This window comes from Hylobates moloch, unplaced genomic scaffold, assembly GCF_009828535.3.
Source record: "Hylobates moloch isolate HMO894 unplaced genomic scaffold, HMol_V3 SCAFFOLD_20, whole genome shotgun sequence".
In the NCBI taxonomy this organism is placed as follows: domain Eukaryota; kingdom Metazoa; phylum Chordata; class Mammalia; order Primates; family Hylobatidae; genus Hylobates; species Hylobates moloch.
The window spans coordinates 1,246,994-1,252,463 of record NW_026652295.1 but is presented as its reverse complement, the minus strand read 5'-3'; the positions used below and the strand labels follow the sequence as shown (position 1 = coordinate 1,252,463).

At 44.3% G+C, this 5,470-nt stretch overlaps 1 long non-coding RNA gene across 1 annotated transcript in view; it reads left to right on the top strand.

The window, feature by feature from the left end:
- Positions 1–5,167, top strand: part of LOC131382135 (uncharacterized) — a 6,818-nt gene extending 1,651 nt beyond the window's left edge. The window contains exons 2-3 of the long non-coding RNA XR_009211338.1: positions 3,129–3,295; positions 4,219–5,167. This is a non-coding gene — a long non-coding RNA (uncharacterized LOC131382135). The remainder of the gene's footprint in view (positions 1–3,128; positions 3,296–4,218) is intronic.
- Positions 5,168–5,470: the final 303 nt, after the last annotated feature.

The window sequence follows — 5,470 nt, the reverse complement described above, 5'->3', positions numbered from 1 at the left end:
ATATAGTATATCATATATAAAAATATTTATCTACTATATATTTTATATTGTAAATATATATATTTATATTGTAAATATAATATATGAATATACATACTTTTTATAGAGATGGGCCCCTGCTATATTGCCCGAGCTGGTCTCAAATTCCTGGGCTCAAGCAATCCTGCCGTCTTGACCTTCCAACGTGCTGCAATTACAGGTGTGAACCATCACACCTGGCCATTCCAGGGCCCCCACCACAGGATTTTATAATGAGACTAATTTTAATGAGTAGCTTCTTATTTAATCTCTGTTTTCCAACTGGGCAACTGAACACCTTAACAGATCCAAGAAAGCATTTGCAGTTTTCAGGGTCTAATATTTAAATATGTGAAAACCAGGCACAGCTGAAAGGCAGAGCGTCTAGATCTTTAAATATCAAGGATCCTGCTTTTACACTGAATCTTGAGTGCCCCCAAGCGGGAAATTCCACAGGACTGTGTTCCACAATGCTTCCACAGTACACCTGGCTGCAAGGACGGCCCAGTACCATCAGCCCACCCTGTGGTCAGCTCATCCCCTACGGGAGTCTTATTCCTTCATGGTGAGTGCTCCATAGCCTCTGAGTTTCCAACCACACCTTTCTTATATAAATGCACAAAGAAACGAATAACTCCTGCAGTAATAATCATTCACCGCACACACTGTCAGCCACCTCCAAAGCTGCAGCCCTGGACAGTGACCTGCCAACCATCACACATACAAAGGGCAAGTGCTTCTTGGCCTTACAGTACAAAGTAATCTCTGGTATCCACAAAAGCCAAAGAGACCTGGTGATGCAGTAGAAAGACAGAGGAACACGGACCCTGCCTACGACTTTATAGACTCCACAAGGAAGACAGAATAGTGCATAAAAGGATTGAGTAGAGCCTTTTTCTGTGTTCCTAAGGGGGTGGCAGAGTCATTAGAAGTCCTCTCTAGAAAGCTGCATGTGGTGCTGAAGATGGCAAAAGGAAGGAGAGGCAGAAGTGGAAGGAAATGAAAGAACAATTTCTACAGAAGCCAATTTGAGGATATTTAAAGTTTTCTAAAAGGCCAATGAAAATATTACATTTTTCCCTGCAAAAATTATACCAACAAGGAAGGAAGCAAACAGACAGAAGGACTGAATATACTTTAAAAAGGGGTGTCAGTCAACTGAAAAAAGTTCCCAGAAACAGGATCTAAAAGAGAAAAGGCAGAAAGGCCTTTATGTATACATAGCTTGAACATCAGCTTTTAATTAATCTGACTTCTGATCAGAGAGCCCTTAAAAACTTTTTTTTCAAATCTTTTATTATCTTTAGTTGGGACTAGTTCCCTGACTTAGAATTGAACCCAGACTGTGACAGTGAAAGCATGAAATTTTAACTGCCAGCCTACAGGTAGAGTAGCCTTCAGTGTGAATTCCACAGGGTTTTCAAAGCAGGTACTTCGAGTGTACAAGGATTTAAAAAATGCTTTAGGCTGGGCACAGTGACTCATGCCTGTAATCCCAGCACTTTGGGAGGCCGAGGTGGGTGGATCACCTGAGGTCAGGAGTTCGAGACCAACCTGGCCACCATGGTGAAACCCCCATCTGTACTAAAAATACAAAAATTAGCTGGGTGTGGTGGTGCATGCCTGTAGTCCCAGCTACTCAGGAGGCTGAGCCCAGGAGAATCGCTTGAACGTGGGAGGCGGAGGTTACAGTGAGCCGAGATCATGCCACTGTACTCTAGCCTGGGTGACAGAGCAAGACTCTGTCTCAAAAAATATATATAATAAATAAAAACTGCTTTAGGTCATTTTTGGTTAATTTTTTTTAATAGGGAGGGTCTTGCTATGTTGCCCAGGCTGGTCTTGAACTCCTGGGCTCAAGTGATCCTCCCACCTTAACCTCAAAATGCCGGGATTAGGGCATGAGCCTTTGGGTCCAGCCAAGGTCATGTATTTTTGCTCTTTAATTTTATCAAGGGAGTTTCTAAGGCTAACCATGGCACTATTATTTGTCTTTCTTTTAATTTAATCTTAAAAATAAGGCAATTGCTTAGAAGGAGAGATCTCTAAAATCCTCTTTTTTTTTTTAAATTTAGAACTCTAATTCTAAAGATCCATATTTTTTACCACTAACAATTAGAATTTTCAATGGTGTACTTCTTCCAATAGCAACTCAATCCAATAGACTTCATTGGAAGCCTGTGAAGTAATTTTCCAGGTTTAGGTTAAATTTTTAGCATATGTGCAAGAGGTGTTTCCTGGAGAGGGCATAGAAGAGGCAATTCTAATTATTCCCAAAAAGTCCACTCGCAGGAATAAGCTAAGATAGCCAAAGCCTGTGGTTGCCACAGATGGTTAAGGATAATGTTTGTGTGTATGACGCCTCCAGTAGCCCACAAATGTATGGGGGGGCCACTGGTCACAGACTCATTAATCTCTGACACTGTGTAGGCCATTTTAGGATTGGACTTGCCCAGGATGACCAGGTCACAAGGGTTGAGATGACAAAAACCGCTTATGGATGGGACTTTTTGGTAAGACAACTCCCCCCTGAGAGCCTGATATGATTGGAAGACAAAGTGTGCTGCTTTAAATCTTATGTGTCTCAGATTCTCAGCCATTTTCAGATCGCCCACCTGATGTGACCCAAAAATCTCACCCCCTGGATGGTGGAGACTGAGAGGGAGCTCCCACTTGGTCACAAGTCAAGCTCGTAGGGACATAATGCAAGATGACAGGGAACCTCATCCAACCTTTATTTAGGGACCCACAGTGAAGTTTTGTCTAAATAGATACAGGTCTGATTAGAACGGTAAAACTGACCAGCCTGCAGGGCCGGCTCCAAGAATGGACTTAGGCCCATGTGCTATCCTGTGGTACCCTTCTTAATGAAACAACACAGAAAGGCAAAGACAAAGGAATAGACTCAGGGAGGAAAAGGGATCAAGCAATATGAACATTCACACTAAAGAGTACTACAGAGTTCCTACGCCCAAGACTAGTCATAAATCCTTTGCTCCTATTAACCAAAACTTTTGAGAGAGAGTGATTTTTACCATCTGCTCAACCAGATTCCACACAGAGAGGCCAAAGCTGGCTGGTAACTTTTTCCCCTTCTGCCTGCCTTTTAGGTTCCCTTGACTGTGGCTTCCAGAAGAGCAGAGCTTTGGAGTCCTGCTGAGCCTGCCAAATCTGTGGGGGCCAAGAGATAACTCTCCCTTCACCCTCTGAAGTTTCACTGAAACATCAACCGACAAAAAGCAGATTAATAAGAGAAATGGCATACAAATGTGTTAAGGTGCATGGAGGGAATATCACAGAGTGGTTACCCCAACCCCTCAATGGTGTACAGAGCTTATATACCATCCTGAGGTTCCAAAAAGAATAAGGCTCACAGCATAGGCAAAACCAGGGATGGTGGTGAGTCAGATTCTAGTGCCAAGACAGGTTATGGGAGGTAGAGAAGAGGCGGTCTGGCCAGCAAAGTTGGTCTTGTGGTGTAGATGAAACCTCACATTAGCAGCCCTCAGAGAGAAGGGATGGCAAATGTTTCTCTCTGACCTTCACGGTGTCAGACTCATGTAATCTTTTCTAGGTCCTTCCCAAGGAAGGGCCTCAGAGAAAGTCTGGCTTTGTCAAAGCAGCTTCTCTATAGAGGCGCATCTCCCCACAAAAGGCAGCATTGCAGGGCTACCTCTGTCTGCAGGCCCTCTGACAGGCACCTCCAAATATGTCCAAGGAGTATACTTTCAGATAAAATATTTTGGTTTTCTTCGTCATCCAATATGACTGATGTCCTTATAAAAAGAGGAAATTAGGACACAGACACACAGATAGGAAAGCCCTCATGAGAACACAAGGGGGAAGGCGGCCATGTGCACGCCGAGGAGAGAGGCCTCAGGAGAAACCCACCCGCCCACACCTCGATCTGGACTTCAGCCTCCAGAATGTGAGGCAACAGACTTCTGCTATTTGAGTCCCCCAGTCTGTGGTACTTTGTGACAGTAGCCTGAGGTGACTCCTGAAGACTGGGTGCATAACTGCCTTTGCAAAATTATGACGGTAAGATAAATCTGACATAGCTGACTCCATCTCGCTTCTGACCTCCAAGTGAGACAGAGTGGGGGTGGAGTTTCATCCCCACAGGAGCATTCCCACTGATCACAAAACCCACACCACTACCTCACTGACACCGTGTTTAACCATGCCTTTTTCTTAAAGAATTCCAGAAACTGGCCTTAGGAGATAACCAAGGTTGTGGAGTGTCTCACCTCGGGAAGGAATGCTGAACAATTGATTCGTAGCCTTGTGGCTGTTGGCCAGACCACCAGGTGACCTACTATTAATCAAGAGAACCATTACAACCAAATAATGCTGGCCTGCATACCGTACCCTTCACGCACTTCGCCCAGCCCAGCCTGTGCACCCTATCCCTCATGTCAATTCCCATGCTTCGCCTAATAAAAAAGTCCCACCAGCTCTTTTGAGGGAGTCAGTCAGGGAGTTTCTCTTTCTCTCCCTCCCGTGCTGCCTCCCTTATGCCCAGGCATAAGCTCCAAGGAAGCCTTGTCTGGAAAACTCTTTCAGCCTTATGTCAATTTCTATCTCATTGAGAGCCCATGAGTTCATGGTGGGTAACAAAATGTCTTTAGTCATTCCTGGGCGTACGCCAGGCTAACTGTGGGAGGAATTTGCTTTATAGTTTAACTTAAATGATAATAAAGATGATAATAATCCTTCCCAGAAACTAACTCCCTCCTTGCTCACCATCAAATACTCTGTAAGCAAGAATAGGATTATGAGAGGGGCCTGAACTCGGCTAAGATATAGACATATTTTCTGTAATCTTTCACTGCTTTGGGATTATAGAAAATGTGGCTAGAGGTCACAAGATTTGTGACTTTTCCATTTACAGATAACGTCACTACTGTAGAACCTAAGGGCTTTTTTGCGATGTTTTTCAGACTGACCCCACCCAGACTTGTGAGTCGGCTGGTGCAGACTCCATGCTGAAGGATCATTTTTCACACCCCTATTATTTCATCCCCCACCAATTAGCAACACCCATTCCCTGGCCCCTGCTCATCAAATTGTCCATAAAAACCCTAACCTTTGAGCCTACAGGAAGGTGAATTTGAGTGTGAACTCCTGTTCTCCTGCGTGGGACAGCCTCCAGTCAATTAAAGTGTTTCTCCTTTGCAATGCTCTTGTCTCAGTGTGCTGATTTTTATCGGTGCCGTGGGCAGGAAGAACCCATTAGGTGGTTGTAGGTGTACCTTCTCTGTTCTCTCTTCCTGTCCTTGCTGAGTGGGCTGTGGGTGTCCAGAACAAACTTGGAAACATTGCTGAAGATGGTGGGTCCTCTGTTAGCCTAGGTTTCTGCATAACTCTGTGGTTTGGAGCCTGCTGTTGATGATAGTCAGAAATATCCATTTGGGATTTAGGTAAATGAGGATCAAAGTTGTTTCATAGG